Source organism: Uranotaenia lowii, chromosome 3 (assembly GCF_029784155.1).
Source record: "Uranotaenia lowii strain MFRU-FL chromosome 3, ASM2978415v1, whole genome shotgun sequence".
Taxonomy (NCBI): Eukaryota; Metazoa; Arthropoda; class Insecta; order Diptera; family Culicidae; genus Uranotaenia; species Uranotaenia lowii.
The window spans coordinates 28,530,962-28,554,176 of NC_073693.1; the positions used below are offsets into that span (position 1 = coordinate 28,530,962).

A 23,215-nucleotide genomic window follows, 5' to 3' on the forward strand; every position below is an offset into this window, starting at 1 on the left:
GACAAAAATGACAAAAATGACAAAAATGACCAAAATGACAAAAATGACAAAAATGGTAAAAATGACAAAAATGACAAAAATGACAAAAATGACAAAAATGACAAAAATGACAAAAATGACAAAAATGACAAAAATGACAAAAATGACAAAAATGACAAAAATGACAAAAATGACAAAAATGACAAAAATGACAATAATGACAAAAATGACAAAAATGACAAAAATGACAAAAATGACAAAAATGACAAAAATGACAAAAATGACAAAAATGACAAAAATGACAAAAATGACAAAAATGACAAAAATGACAAAAATGACAAAAATGACAAAAATGACAAAAATGACAATAATGACAAAAATGACAAAAATGACAAAAATGACAAAAATGACAAAAATGACAAAAATGATTTGTGAATGAAAAAAAAAAAAAACTATTAAAACTATCAATAGTTTTCTTTTATATCTCTTCAATTAACCCCATATGAATAAAGTTTTCTTTTTTTTCAAAAGACGATTTTTTTTAAATTTACGTTTCTAACAAGAATTTGGTTTCTTAACTGACCCTGATCGCATTTGAAAATAAAAATTTGAATCAAGAATCAAATTTATGAAACTGCCATCTCCTTCATTTAGAATTCTTGATGAAATTCTCGTATTGATATTTGAATTTTGATATTAAAACTTAAATTTGAGCTGGAACTGAAAACAAATTATTTTTTTTGTATTCTGGGTCTGAATTCTACATTTTGAGTCAAAATTCCAAATCTGAATCTTAGTTCCAGATAAGAATTCCAATTAATTTATAACCAAACACGATTAAAAGCACATATAGGATCTCGATGAAACTTGGCTTCCAAAAATTTGTTCTTTTTTATTTTGACAAAATTTTCTTCAACCATTTTTTTGGAAGCAAGATGCATAATTCTACTGATTGAATTAAAATTTTTGTTTTCAAGTAAAGTGAAAAACGTGGGAAAAATCTGAGAAATCTGGCAAGCTTAGTCTATTTTTTTTGGAATTTGTTGACCTAAGATGATATCTAGAGATTTTGGACTAAGTTCCGAATGGAGATTGTTGCTCTTGACTAATTATAGTTGTTCATCAAAATTTGATTAATAGTTTGAAATTTAATGTTAGGCGAAAACCATTTCACTTCACATGTTTAGACCCCCATGGGGGGGGGGGGTCCCCTTGTTTCTTTTGTCATGCCTACTAATAACCCGGTTAGGGCAATTGTGATAGATTTTTACCACAGGGTTTGCAGAAAAAAAAATCTGCTAAACAGCACAAAGCAATTGAATTATAAATTTATTTAATATGTTTAAATTATTGGATCAATGGCTGATTATCGGTTCAGGTCATGGTACTATTTCATCCAATCAGCATCCAGAAAAAAGTTCAGCAACCACACTAGCTTTTTCCTGTTCCAATTGGTTCAGATTTTTTTCTTTCAACTCAGCTAACCTCCATCCATAAACAACAGACCAGCTAATGGATACTTCCGGCAATCATTTGTTCCAATCCATTCAGTAATTTGACACAATGCACCAAATAACTGAGTGACGCCATCGGCCAAACGGATCGATTCACAAAACCGAAACAGAAGGCAGGAGGCAATCAATGATTTATGATACGGCCTAACAATCAGGCAAACCGCAATGTATCACAAAACACCCGGCTCATAATAACAATATCAGCATCAGCAACAACATCACAACATAAACAATCGAACCTTATATGAGGGCAGCATAATATAATAATTGTAGTCAATAATCAACCAGATCGTATTGCAAATCGAACACCCTGAATGGGTTGCGGTTCCCCTTCAATGGCTAAATCAGGTGAAAAAGGGATGCTGGAAATTGATGGAACATGATTTGCTGCAGTTTTGACTTTCGTGTAACCCTAGATTGATGAATGGAAAAGCTGCAGATTGAAATTTCTCCCCTTGAAAAGCATGCAGAAGCATCAGAGCGTGTAATTCCAGAGGTGCCATGTTGGTTGGCGACGAGAGTGCTTGATTTCAGACACCTTGGTCTTGGTTTTGGATTGTGGTGAATGAGTGATATAGGTACAGATCGGGAAGCATATCTTTTTATCTTAAGCTAGACTTGGGCAAGTCAGAAGCTCAGAAACAACTTATTGACGTCAATCTTCAAATAACATTTGAAAATAGACTAAAGACCCAAGCAACCAAAAGTCACATATTTACTTGAATGAAGGCATTGAAAGTTACATATTGGCTGACAAAGAGAATCTACTGACCAAATCCCTTTAGTGAACTTTATGTACTCATTAATGAACTTGAAAGTTGCAAAAGTGATTAATATGTACGTTGTATGTGACTTGTTTTGCCCAATTCCCATTAGTGAACTATATGTGCTCATTAACGAACTTGAAAGCTGCAAAAGTGATTTATACGTACGTTATACGGGACTTGAGTCACATAAAGGGCACAAAAGTGCTCAATACGAGATTTAGTAAGTCACATAGAGGGCACAAAAGGGCTCAAACGGGATTTGATAAGTCACAAAAAGTGCATTAATGTGCTTTCAAAATCAAATCACCTCTTCAAGTTTTAGTTTCAGTTAGAACAACATCTAGGCGTGGTCTCGTGGTAGCGTGTTCGATTCTCACCACGAAGTTCGGGGTTCGATCCCCAAGCCTGGCAAGTTTTTTTTCAATAAGTAAATTTGTACTTGAGTGACCATTCTGATGCGATATATGTAGGAAATGAAGGAAAGAAGCAATTTAGCAATTCGTCGAATTTGAAATCCGGCGCGTGGCATCATGGCAGCACCGGTACAGAAGACAGTAAATAATCAAGAGAAGGTGATATGAACCGAAGTCATTTTATGTCATTTTTGTCATTTTTGTCATTTTTGTCATTTTTGTCATTTTTGTCATTTTTGTCATTTTTGTCATTTTTGTCATTTTTGTCATTTTTGTCATTTTTGTCATTTTTGTCATTTTTGTCATTTTTGTCATTTTTGTCATTTTTGTCATTTTTGTCATTTTTGTCATTTTTGTCATTTTTGTCATTTTTGTCATTTTTGTCATTTTTGTCATTTTTGTCATTTTTGTCATTTTTGTCATTTTTGTCATTTTTGTCATTTTTGTCATTTTTGTCATTTTTGTCATTTTTGTCATTTTTGTCATTTTTGTCATTTTTGTCATTTTTGTCATTTTTGTCATTTTTGTCATTTTTGTCATTTTTGTCATTTTTGTCATTTTTGTCATTTTTGTCATTTTTGTCATTTTTGTCATTTTTGTCATTTTTGTCATTTTTGTCATTTTTGTCATTTTTGTCATTTTTGTCATTTTTGTCATTTTTGTCATTTTTGTCATTTTTGTCATTTTTGTCATTTTTGTCATTTTTGTCATTTTTGTCATTTTTGTCATTTTTGTCATTTTTGTCATTTTTGTCATTTTTGTCATTTTTGTCATTTTTGTCATTTTTGTCATTTTTGTCATTTTTGTCATTTTTGTCATTTTTGTCATTTTTGTCATTTTTGTCATTTTTGTCATTTTTGTCATTTTTGTCATTTTTGTCATTTTTGTCATTTTTGTCATTTTTGTCATTTTTGTCATTTTTGTCATTTTTGTCATTTTTGTCATTTTTGTCATTTTTGTCATTTTTGTCATTTTTGTCATTTTTGTCATTTTTGTCATTTTTGTCATTTTTGTCATTTTTGTCATTTTTGTCATTTTTGTCATTTTTGTCATTTTTGTCATTTTTGTCATTTTTGTCATTTTTGTCATTTTTGTCATTTTTGTCATTTTTGTCATTTTTGTCATTTTTGTCATTTTTGTCATTTTTGTCATTTTTGTCATTTTTGTCATTTTTGTCATTTTTGTCATTTTTGTCATTTTTGTCATTTTTGTCATTTTTGTCATTTTTGTCATTTTTGTCATTTTTGTCATTTTTGTCATTTTTGTCATTTTTGTCATTTTTGTCATTTTTGTCATTTTTGTCATTTTTGTCATTTTTATCATTTTTGTCATTTTTGTCATTTTTGACATTTTTGTCATTTTTTTCATTTTTGTCATTTTTTTCATTTTTGTCATTTTATGTCATTTTATGTCATTTTATGTCATTTAATGTCATTTTTGTCATTTTTGTCATTTTTGTCATTTTTGTCATTTTTGTCATTTTTGTCATTTTTGTCATTTTTGTCATTTTTGTCATTTTTGTCATTTTTGTCATTTTTGTCATTTTTGTCATTTTTGTCATTTTTGTCATTTTTGTCATTTTTGTCATTTTTGTCATTTTTGTCATTTTTGTCATTTTTGTCATTTTTGTCATTTTTGTCATTTTTGTCATTTTTGTCATTTTTGTCATTTTTGTCATTTTTGTCATTTTTATCATTTCTGTCATTTTTGTCATTTTTGTCATTTTGTCATTTTTGTCATTTTTGTCATTTTTGTCATTTTTGTCATTTTTGTCATTTTTGTCATTTTTGTCATTTTTGTCATTTTTGTCATTTTTGTCATTTTTGTCATTTTTGTCATTTTTGTCATTTTTGTCATTTTTGTCATTTTTGTCATTTTTGTCATTTTTGTCATTTTTGTCATTTTTGTCATTTTTGTCATTTTTGTCATTTTTGTCATTTTTGTCATTTTTGTCATTTTTGTCATTTTTGTCATTTTTGTCATTTTTGTCATTTTTGTCATTTTTGTCATTTTTGTCATTTTTGTCATTTTTGTCATTTTTGTCATTTTTGTCATTTTTGTCATTTTTGTCATTTTTGTCATTTTTGTCATTTTTGCCATTTTTGTCATTTTTGTCATTTTTGTCATTTTTGTCATTTTTGTCATTTTTGTCATTTTTGTCATTTTTGTCATTTTTGTCATTTTTGTCATTTTTGTCATTTTTGTCATTTTTGTCATTTTTGTCATTTTTGTCATTTTTGTCATTTTTGTCATTTTTGTCATTTTGTCATTTTTGTCATTTTTGTCATTTTTGTCATTTTTGTCATTTTTGTCATTTTTGTCATTTTTGTCATTTTTGTCATTTTTGTCATTTTTGTCATTTTTGTCATTTTTGTCATTTTTGTCATTTTTGTCATTTTTGTCATTTTTGTCATTTTTGTCATTTTTGTCATTTTTGTCATTTTTGTCATTTTTGTCATTTTTGTCATTTTTGTCATTTTTGTCATTTTTGTCATTTTTGTCATTTTTGTCATTTTTGTCATTTTTGTCATTTTTGTCATTTTTGTCATTTTTGTCATTTTTGTCATTTTTGTCATTTTTGTCATTTTTGTCATTTTTGTCATTTTTGTCATTTTTGTCATTTTTGTCATTTTTGTCATTTTTGTCATTTTTGTCATTTTTGTCATTTTTTGTCATTTTTATCATTTTTGTCATTTTTGTCATTTTTGACATTTTTGTCATTTTTTTCATTTTTGTCATTTTTTTCATTTTTGTCATTTTTGTCATTTTTGTCATTTTTGTCATTTTTGTCATTTTTGTCATTTTTGTCATTTTTGTCATTTTTGTCATTTTTGTCATTTTTGTCATTTTTGTCATTTTTGTCATTTTTGTCATTTTTGTCATTTTTGTCATTTTTGTCATTTTTGTCATTTTGTCATTTTTGTCATTTTTGTCATTTTTGTCATTTTTGTCATTTTTGTCATTTTTGTCATTTTTGTCATTTTTGTCATTTTTGTCATTTTTGTCATTTTTGTCATTTTTGTCATTTTTTGTCATTTTGTCATTTTTGTCATTTTTGTCATTTTTGTCATTTTTGTCATTTTTGTCATTTTTGTCATTTTTGTCATTTTTGTCATTTTTGTCATTTTTGTCATTTTGTCATTTTTGTCATTTTTGTCATTTTTGTCATTTTTGTCATTTTTGTCATTTTTGTCATTTTTGTCATTTTTGTCATTTTTGTCATTTTGTCATTTTTGTCATTTTTGTCATTTTTGTCATTTTTGTCATTTTTGTCATTTTTGTCATTTTTGTCATTTTGTCATTTTTGTCATTTTTGTCATTTTTGTCATTTTTGTCATTTTTGTCATTTTTGTCATTTTTGTCATTTTTGTCATTTTTGTCATTTTTGTCATTTTTGTCATTTTTGTCATTTTTGTCATTTTTGTCATTTTTGTCATTTTTGTCATTTTTGTCATTTTTGTCATTTTTGTCATTTTTGTCATTTTTGTCATTTTTGTCATTTTTGTCATTTTTGTCATTTTTGTCATTTTTGTCATTTTTGTCATTTTTGTCATTTTTGTCATTTTTGTCATTTTTGTCATTTTTGTCATTTTTGTCATTTTTGTCATTTTTGTCATTTTTGTCATTTTTGTCATTTTTGTCATTTTTGTCATTTTTGTCATTTTTGTCATTTTTGTCATTTTTGTCATTTTTGTCATTTTTGTCATTTTTGTCATTTTTGTCATTTTTGTCATTTTTGTCATTTTTGTCATTTTTGTCATTTTTGTCATTTTTGTCATTTTTGTCATTTTTGTCATTTTTGTCATTTTTGTCATTTTTGTCATTTTTGTCATTTTTGTCATTTTTGTCATTTTTGTCATTTTTGTCATTTTTGTCATTTTTGTCATTTTTGTCATTTTTGTCATTTTTGTCATTTTTGTCATTTTTGTCATTTTTGTCATTTTTGTCATTTTTGTCATTTTTGTCATTTTTGTCATTTTTGTCATTTTTGTCATTTTTGTCATTTTTGTCATTTTTGTCATTTTTGTCATTTTTGTCATTTTTGTCATTTTTGTCATTTTTGTCATTTTTGTCATTTTTGTCATTTTTGTCATTTTTGTCATTTTTGTCATTTTTGTCATTTTTGTCATTTTTGTCATTTTTGTCATTTTTGTCATTTTTGTCATTTTTGTCATTTTTGTCATTTTTGTCATTTTTGTCATTTTTGTCATTTTTGTCATTTTTGTCATTTTTGTCATTTTTGTCATTTTTGTCATTTTTGTCATTTTTGTCATTTTTGTCATTTTTGTCATTTTTGTCATTTTTGTCATTTTTGTCATTTTTGTCATTTTTGTCATTTTTGTCATTTTTGTCATTTTTGTCATTTTTGTCATTTTTGTCATTTTTGTCATTTTTGTCATTTTTGTCATTTTTGTCATTTTTGTCATTTTTGTCATTTTTGTCATTTTTGTCATTTTTGTCATTTTTGTCATTTTTGTCATTTTTGTCATTTTTGTCATTTTTGTCATTTTTGTCATTTTTGTCATTTTTGTCATTTTTGTCATTTTTGTCATTTTTGTCATTTTTGTCATTTTTGTCATTTTTGTCATTTTTGTCATTTTTGTCATTTTTGTCATTTTTGTCATTTTTGTCATTTTTGTCATTTTTGTCATTTTTGTCATTTTTGTCATTTTTGTCATTTTTGTCATTTTTGTCATTTTTGTCATTTTTGTCATTTTTGTCATTTTTGTCATTTTTGTCATTTTTGTCATTTTTGTCATTTTTGTCATTTTTGTCATTTTTGTCATTTTTGTCATTTTTGTCATTTTTGTCATTTTTGTCATTTTTGTCATTTTTGTCATTTTTGTCATTTTTGTCATTTTTGTCATTTTTGTCATTTTTGTCATTTTTGTCATTTTTGTCATTTTTGTCATTTTTGTCATTTTTGTCATTTTTGTCATTTTTGTCATTTTTGTCATTTTTGTCATTTTTGTCATTTTTGTCATTTTTGTCATTTTTGTCATTTTTGTCATTTTTGTCATTTTTGTCATTTTTGTCATTTTTGTCATTTTTGTCATTTTTGTCATTTTTGTCATTTTTGTCATTTTTGTCATTTTTGTCATTTTTGTCATTTTTGTCATTTTTGTCATTTTTGTCATTTTTGTCATTTTTGTCATTTTTGTCATTTTTGTCATTTTTGTCATTTTTGTCATTTTTGTCATTTTTGTCATTTTTGTCATTTTTGTCATTTTTGTCATTTTTGTCATTTTTGTCATTTTTGTCATTTTTGTCATTTTTGTCATTTTTGTCATTTTTGTCATTTTTGTCATTTTTGTCATTTTTGTCATTTTTGTCATTTTTGTCATTTTTGTCATTTTTGTCATTTTTGTCATTTTTGTCATTTTTGTCATTTTTGTCATTTTTGTCATTTTTGTCATTTTTGTCATTTTTGTCATTTTTGTCATTTTTGTCATTTTTGTCATTTTTGTCATTTTTGTCATTTTTGTCATTTTTGTCATTTTTGTCATTTTTGTCATTTTTGTCATTTTTGTCATTTTTGTCATTTTTGTCATTTTTGTCATTTTTGTCATTTTTGTCATTTTTGTCATTTTTGTCATTTTTGTCATTTTTGTCATTTTTGTCATTTTTGTCATTTTTGTCATTTTTGTCATTTTTGTCATTTTTGTCATTTTTGTCATTTTTGTCATTTTTGTCATTTTTGTCATTTTTGTCATTTTTGTCATTTTTGTCATTTTTGTCATTTTTGTCATTTTTGTCATTTTTGTCATTTTTGTCATTTTTGTCATTTTTGTCATTTTTGTCATTTTTGTCATTTTTGTCATTTTTGTCATTTTTGTCATTTTTGTCATTTTTGTCATTTTTGTCATTTTTGTCATTTTTGTCATTTTTGTCATTTTTGTCATTTTTGTCATTTTTGTCATTTTTGTCATTTTTGTCATTTTTGTCATTTTTGTCATTTTTGTCATTTTTGTCATTTTTGTCATTTTTGTCATTTTTGTCATTTTTGTCATTTTTGTCATTTTTGTCATTTTTGTCATTTTTGTCATTTTTGTCATTTTTGTCATTTTTGTCATTTTTGTCATTTTTGTCATTTTTGTCATTTTTGTCATTTTTGTCATTTTTGTCATTTTTGTCATTTTTGTCATTTTTGTCATTTTTGTCATTTTTGTCATTTTTGTCATTTTTGTCATTTTTGTCATTTTTGTCATTTTTGTCATTTTTGTCATTTTTGTCATTTTTGTCATTTTTGTCATTTTTGTCATTTTTGTCATTTTTGTCATTTTTGTCATTTTTGTCATTTTTGTCATTTTTGTCATTTTTGTCATTTTTGTCACTAGCTGACCCGGTGTGCTTTGCTACACCTTCGAAAAAATTATTGAAATTTGTGGTATCTAGATATTTAACTTTTCATTTATTTGTACAAAATTATAAATTCAATTGAAAAATAATTCAAATGTTTCCTCAAAATAAAATTGAACTTTTTTTTTATTTTGGAAATTGAATCAATTAATATTTTTTTAAATCCATGTTCTAATCCTTTTCCTAACTCTGGATTTCTTTGCTTCATAAGTGTATAATAACTTATGCCAAAATATTGTGTATATATGGAATCTTCGTTGTCCAATTTTAATGTGGAACAGTTCCAAACTATGATAGAAACAATTTTTTAACAAAATAACATCAAATTTGCTTAAATTTTCTCGATTAGTTATTGAAATATTCAAAAAAATGTATCATCACTTTTTATAGTTCCACTGAATGGAGGAAGGGATGTTAAATCACTGGAAAATATTTCTTGTGCTCGATTATCCTCTCATACCGAATTTGGTTTCATTTTCTTTATTAGTTGTCGAGTTAGGCTTTAAAATTTGAATCAGAGTTCCTCTTCCTACCTATCCCTTACCTGGAAGAAAGGGATCAAGATCAAACATTCCGTGTATTTTAATACACTTCCATGCAAAATTCTGTTCCATTTGTTCGATTGTATGATTGCTCCTATGTCATATTTGGTTCCATTTGTTAGATAAGTTCTTGATTTTTACAAACATTCATATGTGAGCTCCCGCTTCCCTCACTGTATCCCCAGTTGAAGGAAAAAGAAGCCTCAAATAAACAAATAACCATTTTACATATTCAAATGCTTCCCCATGCCAAAATTGTTTCTTTTTGCTTTATTAATTCTCGAGTTATGCAAAAAATGGTAAAGAAGCCTCCCTCTCTCCTTCCTATCACCCCACTGGAAGGAGGCAGTAGTACCATATATTCATAGGAACATTCCTTGTGCTTAAATACCCTTCCAAGTTAAATTTCGTTCCATTTGCTGGGTAAGTTCCCGACTGCTGTAAAAAATTGTATGGGAGCACCCTCCTCCTTTAATATTTTCCGACTGGAAGGACGAAGGGTTCTCAATATATCATATCAATATGATATATCCTACGCCAAATTTGGTTCCATTTGCTTTATTAATACTTAATTTTGTTAAAAATTGTAAAGGAGCCCCCTCCCCTCTTTCTATCTTTTCATATGAAGGAGGGAGGGGTACAAAATATTCATAAAACTATTTATCGTACCCAAACACCCTTCCAAGCCAAATTTGGTTTCATTTGCTCAAGTAGTTTTCAAGTTATGCCATAAAAAAGATATGAAAGCTCCCCTCCCTCCTTCCTATATCTTCACTGGAAGGGGGAAGGGGTCAGAAATAATCATGAAATCGTTTTTCGCATTCCAGTACCCTCCCATTTGATTCCAATAGCTTGATTAGTTCTCCAGTTATGTTAAAAATTGTAAGGTAGGCCCCCTCCCTCCTTTCTGTCTTTCCAATAAAATGGGGGAGGGGTACCAAACCATCATAAAACCGTTCCTCGTACCGAAATACACTCCCATGCCAAATTTGGTTCCATTTGCATGATCAGTTCTCGAGTTATGAAGACTTATCACTTTTATTTAAATGACCCCCTCCCCCCTTCCAGAAAGAGGGAGGGGTCCCAAACCATTATAGAAACCTTCCCCGGCTTCCAATACCCCTACCTGCCAAGTTTCACGTAAATCGGTTCAGTAGTTTCTGAGTCTATAGGGAACAGACAGACAGACAGACAGACAGAAATTCATTTTTATATATATAGATTTTTGTCATTTTTGTCATTTTTGTCATTTTTGTCATTTTTGTCATTTTTGTCATTTTTGTCATTTTTGTCATTTTTGTCATTTTTGTCATTTTTGTCATTTTTGTCATTTTTGTCATTTTTGTCATTTTTGTCATTTTTGTCATTTTTGTCATTTTTGTCATTTTTGTCATTTTTGTCATTTTTGTCATTTTTGTCATTTTTGTCATTTTTGTCATTTTTGTCATTTTTGTCATTTTTGTCATTTTTGTCATTTTTGTCATTTTTGTCATTTTTGTCATTTTTGTCATTTTTGTCATTTTTGTCATTTTTGTCATTTTTGTCATTTTTGTCATTTTTGTCATTTTTGTCATTTGTGTCAGTTTTGTCATTTTTTTCATTTTTTTTTTGTTTCTTGTATGCCTTGTTTCGGTCAGTTCTGTCATTTGTTTTTTTTAAATTTTTTTTTGTCTATTTTGTCATTTTTTTTTTTGTTTCTTTTGTTTTATTTTTTGTTTTGTTTTTATGTTTGTCATTTTTGTGTCATTGTTGTTTTTTTTACTTTTGTGTGATTATTATCATTTTTTTTATCTCTGTATCATTTTAATGTCAATTCTGCGTCTATTACGTGTCATTTTTGTAACATTTTTGTGTTTGGTTTTTCTTACCAGTTTTTGTTGTTTTTTTGTCGTTTTTATGTCGGTTTTGTGTCAAATTGTGTTCTAATTTTGTGCCAGTTTTTTTTTTTAGCTTTTTGATTTAACTCTTAATCTATTTTTGTCATTTCTCTTCCTTTCTGGGACTTCGATTCAAGTTATTAGTCCCTCATTTTTCTAAATAGTATGTATTTTTATTATTCAAAAGTACTTTTCAGTATTTTGATCTATTTTTGCCATAATTTTTTACGGTAGTAACCTACCCATCTCATGGTCTGTTTCCTTTCTGCGCACCAAAAGGCAGCAACCTATCATCATGTGTGGAGTGGATGAACGGCGTTCGCTTTCCCACCGAAAAAAGACCAAGCTACCGGACAACCGAATGGCGATGGCGCGCTGCTGAGGGCGGCATGGGCAGCGGACATACCAACTAGTTTTCCAGACATGTTTACGCCTCGCTTGTAGAGCGTAGACCCTTATCATCTTCTTCGGGGAACCAACTAGGTTCAACTAGCAGCTTGCAGCACTTTAGCGGCTACACCTTTCTCAGCTTCCGCGCTACTCACTCGCTTCTCACGCCTCAGCAGCAGCGCCTCAGGTGCCTCTTGCGTTGCTTTGCGTTGTTGGGGTGGTCGGAATGTTGCTAGTTGTGACTTTTTGGCACGATGAGTTCAGTTCAGTTCAGTTTCAGTTGAGTTGAGTGTCAGCAGCGAAGCCGTTTGTTTCGGTTGTTTCTAGAGCAGATATTCACACTCGCCTGGAAAGACATGCTCGGTGCACTTCTTGTCGAGGTTATGGTTGAGATGCACTTTGCTTGGGTGTTATGCATCGCCTACTTAGATGCGTTCGGTTTTGGTCATGGCACTGACCCACCATTAAGAGTACCTATGTTGCTAGAAATGAAGTGCAGCATGATGCAACCGAGATACAAATAAAAACAGTTAGGGGAGAGGCGGGTTATATGCGCATATTAAGGAAAACACTCATTTTCTCCCATATTCCGATAGATAGGAGCCTGAAAACTATATGCACATGAGCGGACATCTGTTTTCTATACGTAAGTGCAATTTTTCTGTTAAAATCTCCTACAGTTTTTGTGAAAATAATTTTATAATAAAAGAAGTCAAAATAGCCGATTTCCGAAACCGGCGGGCTAAATGCGCATATTTATGTTTTAAGCTATATTTCATTTACACTCGCAATATTTTGAAATTATTTGATTGAAAATGGTAGAAACGGATGTTAGGCATACGTCAAGCCTGAAATTTTGGTGAAATTTTTTACATCACTAGTTCTTTTGCATGAAACATAGTTAAGTATGCCATATGGCCATATTTCATGGTAATATTTTGTTCATATTGTATTTTTATCGGATCAGTATCAAGTTCTTCTTTTTTCGCTGTAAGATCGTGATTTGAGCGAAGATTTAATGTTTAAATGATAGGAAGTAAAAAATTTATAAGAATAATCTATTTTTCTTGATATAGGCATTTAACCTGCCTTGATATGGGCATTCAGAACCTGTCTCGTATTTCAATATCTTATCATCTACAACTTTGCCAAAAGCTTCAATTAGTTGAATTTCCGATTTCCAGATGAATAAGAAAGAAAAACCATTAAAATTTTTGTTCACAGAATCTGTAGGCACGATAATTAAAATTCAATATATTATATCAAAACTGACAAAAATCTTGTTTGAATTTTTAAATTTTTTTGGCTTTATATAACCATCAAATTTCTTCATGCCATGTTTAAATAGCGTTTTACCCTCAAACTGCACTGATTAGATATGTTGAATCTCCAGCCATATCGTCAATCGGCTGTATGCGCATATTACCCAACATGCGCATTTAGGAACACTTCCCCCTACGGAACGAAAGTTGACGCAATGACTGATTTAAGACCCACCTTTCTCTAACCGTACAATAAAAACCTTGAAAATTGAGAGCATCGGCATCGAAACCTTCTGCCCTGTTCTAAATGAGCACCCTTGAGCCGGTGCGATACCATTCATAAACACCATAAACATCAGCTCGTAAGATTGTCAAAACGATATAAAACAATCTTCACTTAGAGATGATAACCATCTTCCAAGATCGTCGTCACCTTCCAACCTTTCGTTTGTCGCCAACAAAGTCGAAAACAAAGCCTCAAAGCCAACCTTCAAAAGTGCTCCCCATCAATTGACATTTTCCCACGCGTTTGGCGGTTCAAATTCCCTTTGAGGCTACACTGCACTTGTCATCTGGCGACGATGACAACTCATCAGATTTTTCAGTCAGCCACGATCCAACTGAATTGGTCGGTCTATTTCCACTGAATTGACTTGTAAGACTACCTCGAAGACAAATACCCATGGATGGCTTAGTTATTGGCAAATTTGGAGACAATGAATGGCGCCTCCTGCTGTTAGTGGCATCAGGCCCGGGTCTTAACCTCTGGCAAGTACTTAACCCGAGCCCGTTGAGAGTCGGCCCCTTTCCAGGGTTTGGAATCGAGGGGCAAGGAAGAGTAAACTCACGACTTTGCTTCGGATCTAGGGAAGCCATCATCATTGACGGTTCATGACAAGTTGTTAAAACCGTTGCTTTGTAATTTTTTTTGTTCCGAGCTCTACTACCTCTGTCATTAGCGATCGGATCGAGCCGACATTAAATTAGACGCCTCAATCGTACGAGGGAGATTGTTCGATTTTTTATTTGATCTTCATTAAATCAGTTGATCAATACTGGTGATTGAGAACCCTTTGAGTTAATGATTTCTAATAGAGGTTAGTTTGTCAATCCACTACTGGTCTTAATTTGATCTGAAAATAATAAAGGCCATTAACATTATAAAAATTACTAAAAACAAACTGTAAACTAGTGGTCAGAAACTTGGTCTTTTGGTCTAAAGCTTTGGTTCTTTAACTCACTACACAATTAAAATCTTTTTTTTTTTTAGTTTAAAAAGTAGTGCAGAACCGATATTTGATTCTTGTAAACTAAAACACTGCTTGACTGTGCCAAATTTGATGAAAACACTCCGACATTGATTTTGTTAACATGTATATTCTAATTAAAGACACTTGTGGCATTCGTGTCAGCTCAATATGATGATCTTCATTCATTAAAATAGGAAGCAAATCAAAACAATATATCATTTAATTTAAAAAAAAAATGTCATTTCAATAAATCATCATCAATTATGTAAAAACACTCACGTTTATCAATTTTTAACAAAAAAACCATCAAGGGTTTTATCATATTTTGATAATTTTCGATGGGAACTCCCCATTTTTTCGCTCTGGGGGGGTTTGAAAGCATTATAGAATGCTAAATATCACATTGATCAATTCAGTATCTTCCGAAAATCGGTCGAATTGTGGCATATTTTTATTGATTTTTTATGGTAGTCTCCCTTCTTTAAGTCGAATCGGTTTGAAAGTAATTTAGAAACCATCCCGACTCCAAAAACTCTTACATACAAAATTTTAAATTAATTGGTTCAGTATTAAATAGAATAATTAATAAAAATGCATTAAAGGTGTAAATATATTCCACAGTTTGAAAGGAGTTGACTAATGGAATTTCTAAAACTTCACTCCAATTTGTAAAACGACTAGATATGCCTCAAACAAAAATAAACTAGGGTTGCAAGCGATTTTTCCATTGGGAATTCGCTCTCCCCCCTCGATTTTTCTTGGTTGAAAATTATAATTTCTCTGGTTCTTATGACATAAGTTTTTATTATGAAAACATATAGTTTATCCGCAACCCTTTTTTGAAATTTTAATAATTTAGACTTCTTTCGAGTCACATCACTAATGCAAAAAATTTCGGCTTCTGAAAAATTTTCAAGAACTGTACTCAATTAGAAAAAGCGGAAAATATTCGAAAATGTATAACGTGAAGAAAAGACTTCTTCCAAAAATTCTTATCGTTATATTAAAACTACATAAAGTGAGTATGATTCAAAATAGGAGAAAAAGATAAAAACAAATTGCGTCGATTTAAAAATTAATAATTTATCAGCATATCAATTCAAATTGAATAAGCGTAAGCTCAAATTAAAAATAATCTCAACAACACAAAAAAAACACCCTCAATCTTTTATTCTACAAAAAATATCTTGAAGGTTTGCCTTCGAATATTCAATTAACGTCTATAGAAACTTAAAATAATGATTTTTTTAAATTTAGTTTACTAAATTTAAAATTTTCAGATGATATGAAATAAAGCAATTTAAGAGAGATGAATGAATAAAATCTGAAACAACTCTTTCACAGAATTTGTTTCCTTTTCGATAAAAAAATATCATATTCTCAAACACTATGCAGGATAGAAGTCTGAGTGAGCATTTTTTTCTCCAAAGATGTGGAAATGTTCTCATGTTTTTAAAGAAATAATTAAGCTTGGATGATTTAAAGCCAAATTTCTTCAAATCAATTCATTCACACGTCTGCGATTAAACTTTTGCTTTACTTTCAAAAACTCTGATGAAAAATATTTCTATGCTTTTGAAGGAGCTTTATTATTATCACATTCAATTTAACCCTAAAATTTCTTACATTCTTAGTATGATTTTTTTTGTAGAAATTTTCCCAAAAAATGACAATTTTCTCAGCTGTTGAGCTTCTTTAAAAGTCAATTCAACCAAGTTCAATATCACAAATCAAAGTTCATAAGAACCAGCCAAGTTAACCTCATAGCTGATCCATGCCTAAGGTTGCCAGATTTTTTTTCAATACGTATCCGATCTGGACAAATACAGGCAATTTTATACAAAAACTTGGCAAGTATCCGGATATTTGATTTCAAAATTAATGACCAAAAATCCGAGCAAATCCGAGTAAATAATGTCAATACCAAAAAATTACTCAACATATTTGAATCAAGAAAAAAAATTTAAAAAAAAACTCATCGACAGGCTTCCAAAAAAACTTTTATGGTTATTTTTGCAAAACTTGCTCAGAAAATGTCGTTTTGAAGGCATAAATAAAAAAAAAAACAATACAATTTTATTTGCATTAAAATCAGAAAGAATTTAACGTTTTAAAAATGAAAATTTCTTTTGCTTCGTAGCTTAATAATTGATGATTTTAATGGGTTTAAAAGGTCAAGTTTCAAGCTTATTAAAAAACTGGCAATAAGCAACCATTTTCATTTAGCGATTCTCAAGCCATAGCCTTTTTCACACGCGTTTGATGTTTCTTAAGACTCAATTGATAAATCTTACAACTTATCTTGTCACTTTGAATACGATATATTTGACGAGTTTGGTTTTCGGGGAGCTGATTTTTCACACTAAACGTACTGGGTTTCTGGAACGCTTCTGGAACATCGGAAATAGCAGCATGTGGGAATGCGCCGCTGCGTGTTGTATTCCTCCACCTTATTGTTCACGTTGACACTTTTAAAAGAAGACTGCCTTGCGCTGATACTTCTTCGTCTCGAATTGTATTTGAGGAACCTTCTCGACCTTGGACTGCTTTGAAGAAGACCATTCTTGACTTGGTTGGCTGTTCTCCCCTCTTCTCGGATTTATCGATTGCTTGCTGAGCCAATCTCAACCTTGATGTGGATTCCGGTAGTGCCAGCTCGTTCTAGATGATTCCATATCTCGATTTGCTCGTTCTCGTTGTCTTCTCGATGCTTGCTTCCTTCCTGCTCCGCTCGCCTACTTTGCTGCCCGATCGACTCCACACATTCATGACGGAGGTATTCCGTCGGAAGGTACTGGCTTCTACATCCGGTTCGAAGGACCATTTCATGTTGTGGCCATGAAAAGCCATAGGACTGTAGGACGGAGGGGCCTTGGCTAAACTACCACTGCTTGCCCTTTCCCCTTCTGGGATTGGGCTTTGACAACCCCTGGTGGTTGCCAAACAGTGGAGGTAGGTCCGCAGACTGTCTGCCTGGGGGATAAGGCCGGGACAATGTGAGCGCTTGGGAAAACTACCACTGATGGTCCGCTCCCCTCGTGGGATTGGACCTCAAGAGACAACCACGCATGGTTGTCCCATCAGCGGAGGCAGGTCCTCATGACGCTGCCTGGCGGCCAAGGCTCGGGGGGATCTCAATCACCTGGTTGACCGAGATCCAAAACTCTTTCGGATAGAGGGGCTCTGAAAAGAGCCGATTGTGGCAGCTGGAACCGGGAGCAAAGCGTCTGAGCGAAGAAGAAGGCACTTATTCGGCTTATATACTATTTTATTTCTCTTCTTAACTATTTACACTACCGCCCTTCTTGATGGTTTGATTACGACTGACTCCATGCGCATTGAAGAATGCGCCCTTAAATAGGCTGACGAGCAAGCACACAAACACGTGCTTGCGCCAGATGGAACCGCGTAGAACATTCTCGACGCTTTCAGCGAGAGCAGCCATCTGGCTCTCTCAGTGCGGTACTCTCTCGTGAATTCAGCGTCGCTCTCTCCAACTTCAGTCGATTGGTCAGACTGAACAACCTCAAAAGACAAATTTTTGCTAGTTCCAGAGCTCGTAAGCTGTGTAGCCGGTGCCGAGCCAACGAGAGATAAATTTTGATGGACGACAAAACTTATGAAATAAACAATGTTTAAATCAATGCTTACCAGATTTCCGTTTGACACAAAAAACCAAAATTATAATTTGGTTTTGCAAGTAACGTGGCAAAAACTGGCCATTTCTAAAATTTTTAAGCTAACCGGGCCGGACAGCAATTTTCTAATTTTTTTTAAATGGAATATTTGACATACTTGTATAAAACCGGATAATCTGGCAATATACTGAACTCATTTCCAGTTCCTTTATAGGTTTAAAATATCATGTTTTCTCTGAAAGATATTATTATTAATTCGAAAATTCAACTACAGAACTGAATCAAAGCAATCGAAAGATTCCTTTTAATTCAACCACGGTATACGTAGCCCCGCGATACACTTCTTCAATTATAAAAACACGTTTGGCTCGAACGGCTTGGATGCCATATTCACTCTGTTGTGGTATGAGCCTACTTGGTTGAATGATTCAACTGAATCAAAGCAATCGAAAGATTCCTTTTAATTCACCACATAACTATTTTTCATTTCAAATGCAACTATTTTTAATTTTTTTGTTGTTTTTGAATAATGCATGTGGTATTAGACTGTATCGATTTGGGGTCATTTTTGGATTTCTCTAACTCTGGGGACTCAAAAGCTTCGTAAGGGTTGAAAACTATTCCATGATTTTTTGCAGAATTTTTGAGTAACGTTTCCATAAGTAGATTTGAACTTTAATGTTTGTAAGGGAAAATTGATAATTTGTACTGAAAAATCAACACCATTTTTGTTTCTTCTATGGAACTGAGCCTGGTTATGCGTTTCGTGCATATTTATAAATTCATTATAAAAATATTTCGCTGAACAACTTTTTCGAGAGCTACAGCTTCGTATCTTATTCGGCAAAAAAGTTATTAGCTATATTGCTATATTGTTGAATAGGAGTATATCTTTTGATATTGAAAATCAATCAAATCGAATGACATCACTGCTAAATTCATAAATTAAACTACCTTGGGGTCCAAATTTCTTATTCAAAAGATAAAAAAAGGTCAAAATTGTCAAAATTGTCAAAATTGTCAAAATTGTCAAAATTGTCAAAATTGTCAAAATTGTCAAAATTGTCAAAATTGTCAAAATTGTCAAAATTGTCAAAATTGTCAAAATTGTCAAAATTGTCAAAATTGTCAAAATTGTCATATTTGTTATGTTTCAATTTTTATTAATCGAACGTTATGCAGTTACTCGGTATTTAACTCAGGTAAGTATCAGGGTAATATTTTACTGCATTCACAAATATCACAAACTATCAGTAAGTATCTCTCGATTACCGCGAGCCGTAGGTAACAACCAATCCATTCATCGAATTCGATTCGAAATGGTCGGCTCATAGCTTACCGGATAAATCTGCCTTCTGCATGATACGTAAGTACGCGTCGGGTTGAGGTCGTAAATTTTCCCCCTAAAGTGCAATCCTCTCATTGACACCAGCCAGAAAGCGTCAGTCAGACAACGGTCAGATTGTGCCAGTAACATATCGATACTTACTATAACATTTCATGCGGATGGTTCAGAAGTCGAAAATATCAGCCGGCAGCGAGCGGGCAGGAGGACACTCATCCTCGTTTATATCGTGATGGCATTTGACGGAAGATGGCAATTGCGGGGGAGGGACAAAATTATTACACACAAATCATGGCGATTATCGTGTTCATTGGAGTTTACGTTTTGATTTAATGGCAGATTGGATTACTGTCACCGATCGTGGACGTACGCGATGTAAATAGCAGAAGAAGCGCCGGGACAGATTGAATGACGTTTAATTATCAGTTTGATGATGCCCTTTCCGGATTGACCACCGCTTCCGAAAAAGAGTGCGGTTCCGATTATCGTAAAATCTGTTTGATTGAAAGGTTCTTGTCAATCGATGGAAAAGGTGAATTGCTAAACTTTTCAACTGAATTGTTTATTTGATGTGCACTTACTGGAATATTCTCTGAAATTATGCAGCGTAGTGGAGAAATTGATTACATTTGAAGATAGGTAGTTTTTGCCAGCTTGGACTTTGAGGAGGTGTTTATTAGCACGAATAAAAAATAAAGTAGTTAGAATTTTTTCAGCACTTATTCTGGCCGAACTAATTCAGGCAAATTTATTAAAAAAAACCTGGCAAAATCCGGGCATTTGATTTCGAAATTGACGACCTAAAATCCCGAGAATATCCCTGCAAATTTGGTCAAAACCCATATATAACTCCACAATCAAAAAAAATTAAAAAAAAATGTTTCATCAAAACTCATCGGCAGATTTAAAATTTTATTCAAGGCTTTCGAAATACTTTTCATGATTATTTATTTAAAACTTGCTCAAATAATTTCGTTTCGGCATGAATAAAAATTTGCTTTTTTGTTTGATTTGCCCAATACTAGTGAATAAATCCGGGCAATTGGGCCTTGCCGGACATTTCCAAAGATTTGAATTAAATATCCTGGCAAACCCAGATAAAATCAAACAATCTGGCCAGTTTACAGTAAATTTGAGCAAAACGTGGATATTTAACAGCATATCTAATTGTTTTCAAATTCGAAATTTTTAAATGAGTGCACAAAAGAGATCAAACAGGCTCTTTATATGATTGTTTTTTTTAGAAAATTTAATTATCAAAATAATAGATACGGATGCGCAATTTTCACCTTTCTAAGCTTAAAACACGAAGGATAAGGTCTTGTTCCCCAAACAAGCCAAGATTAGCTATAATAACCAACTGATGAGTTTACTACAGATTGTTGTAGCACAGTTCTTGAATTTTTGACATTGAAAGCTGGATGGTGGGAGTTATAAGTTTGCATCGCGTAGATGGTAACTTTTTAACCATTTCTTGTTCGAGAATTTTTCTTTAAATTTTCCCATAACTTTCTTACTTTTTATTTGAAATTTTATTTTATAAGATTTAAGCTTCCTGTTCATCGTTATCCCATCTAACCCAACGATTCTACTTTCAATATCAAATATAAAAATGACTTGAATTTAAGAACACAAAAACCATCCGAAATATCCTTCATTTGGAAAAGAATAAATAAAAAGTTTTGAATTGTAGAAGAAAACTAAAAAAGAAATCAATTAAAAAAAGTACAATTTACATAACAAAATTAAAAAAAACTAAATACACGAAAATAACAAACGTTGTATGCAAAACCAAATAAAGTGCTTAGTTTTTCTTAATCAAGATAAAAATAATAGGGGAAAGGTTTCCTAAATGGGCCTATCGGGTTAAATGACCCTACGGCTGTTTGATGAAATGGCTGACTAGACAGCTTATCTGACCAATGAATTTTAAGGGTGATATGCTTAGAACATAAGGCAAAAAAGAATTTTATGAATTTACAAACTCAAAAAAATTTAAAAAATCAAACAAGGTTTTGATACATTTTGATGTAATATTTCGACTTTTGAAAATTATACGTAAAGAAGCTTAAAACAAAAACTAGGATGGTTTTTGTTTCTTACTCAAATGAACTTAAGAAATTAAACATATTTCAGCTTTTGTGGAGGTTTGATAATGATTATATATTGGAATAATAGAGTGTTTTTGTATGCCCCCATCATGTTTGTAAAATGCCTCCACCTTAAAATAACAGGTTAAATAGAATAAATAAATGATTTTTATCATTGAACCTTCAAATCTAAGCTCTGAATAACATCTTAAGAGAGAATTGAAGATCTTAAAACAGATTTGATAAAGTTTTTCTCATGGATGAACTGCCTCCATAGTATGGCAACCCTAACTTTTGTTTTATTCCATAAAATTATAATATACATAGATTTTTATAAAACTTCAGCTTTGTCGTACGGAAAGTATTACTTTCTAGCAGTTTCAATGAAATTATACGGAAATATTGCCCAAAAACTGAAATTTTGTTCAAAACAAAAATAGGCGCATTTAGCCCGCACAGTTTGAGGTTCGGCATTTTAGACAACACTTACAATAAAATCATTTTCTTGGAAACAGAAGAAAATTTTAACATAAAGATTACTCCAATGTATAGAGAACAGATGCCTGCACACGTGTATATAGTTTTTGTACACATATTCGATGTGATATTTGATTAAATCAGTGTTCTGCTTAATAGGCGCATATAGCCCGCTCCTCCCCTATAAGATTTCTACATATTATCAAAAATCAAACGAGCATTGACGCTTATGATGAAAACAATCTTTTTTAAGAAACAAGTTAAAGAAAGTTGAGTTTTCAATTTGAGGTTTGCAAAACAAAGTTTTCGGGCGTATTGCTAAATCCGAATGTGCCTGTACACTAAAAATACAAAATTCTATATCAATTTTTTCAGTTTATCCAGGTTATTCATAAGTAACATACTTGTTTGAAAACTGGTACGAAAATCTTGAAAACTTATCCTAAAGTCAAAATTTTGCTTTGATTTCTCAAAGTTTTTTCACTTATTGACTGAAATCAGTCCTCAGTATTAAAGTAGTTTGTTTAGGATTATTGATAAACCGTTGGAATCTCACCAGGAAAAAGTAAGGAAAAACTGTTTCAAAATCATGGTTTACATTTGATTTTGTATTTCATTGAAGATTTTATTCATGTTAAAAAAACTCATATATATTTTCCATGTCTAGACAATAATTTTCTGAGTATTAAACAAAGCAAAATCATAAATCATCCTGAATTTTCGTGTTTCGTTCGAAGCTCTTAACATTAATTCGTTTGAAGAATTCGAACATTACAAAGCTTCAAAATGTCGATCTAGAGTTAGAAAATCAAAATCAGATTCATTATTCAATATTTGAATTTAAATTCAGATTCACTTATTGCATTGCGAAAAAACTATTGAAATAGTGAGTTCAGATAGAATTTCAATCCTTATAAGAATTGAAATTCATGATTGAAGTTTCTGAAACAAATATCAGTTCTTGACTCATTTTTTTAGGCGAAACATTGAACATGTATTTCTTGAACTTAAAATTTTATGCAATTTTTCATCCTGATCTTAGGATATTCATGCAATAAAAAAGTTTTTCCGTTATACTCTTTCAGGGTGATATTTTACAGAAAAATGCCAATTCGACAAGATTTAAGATAATTATAATGCGCATCTTTTGTGGAAAAAGGATTACCAAAATTTGTTTCTGTTTTGAAGTTATAAGGCAGTTTGTGTTGAAAAATTACTCTATTAGAGCTACAATAACTCCAAATGGAACAAGTTTGAAATTTTATCGTTGATTACATTTGAATGTAAATATTACAGTCTTTTTCTGGGCTT

General features: G+C 31.0%; 1 protein-coding gene across 2 annotated transcripts in view; it reads left to right on the plus strand.

Moving 5' to 3' along the window:
- LOC129756702 (heparan sulfate 2-O-sulfotransferase pipe) overlaps window positions 1-23,215 on the plus strand; it is a 634,429-nt gene that overhangs the window by 202,829 nt on the left and 408,385 nt on the right. The window lies entirely within an intron of this gene.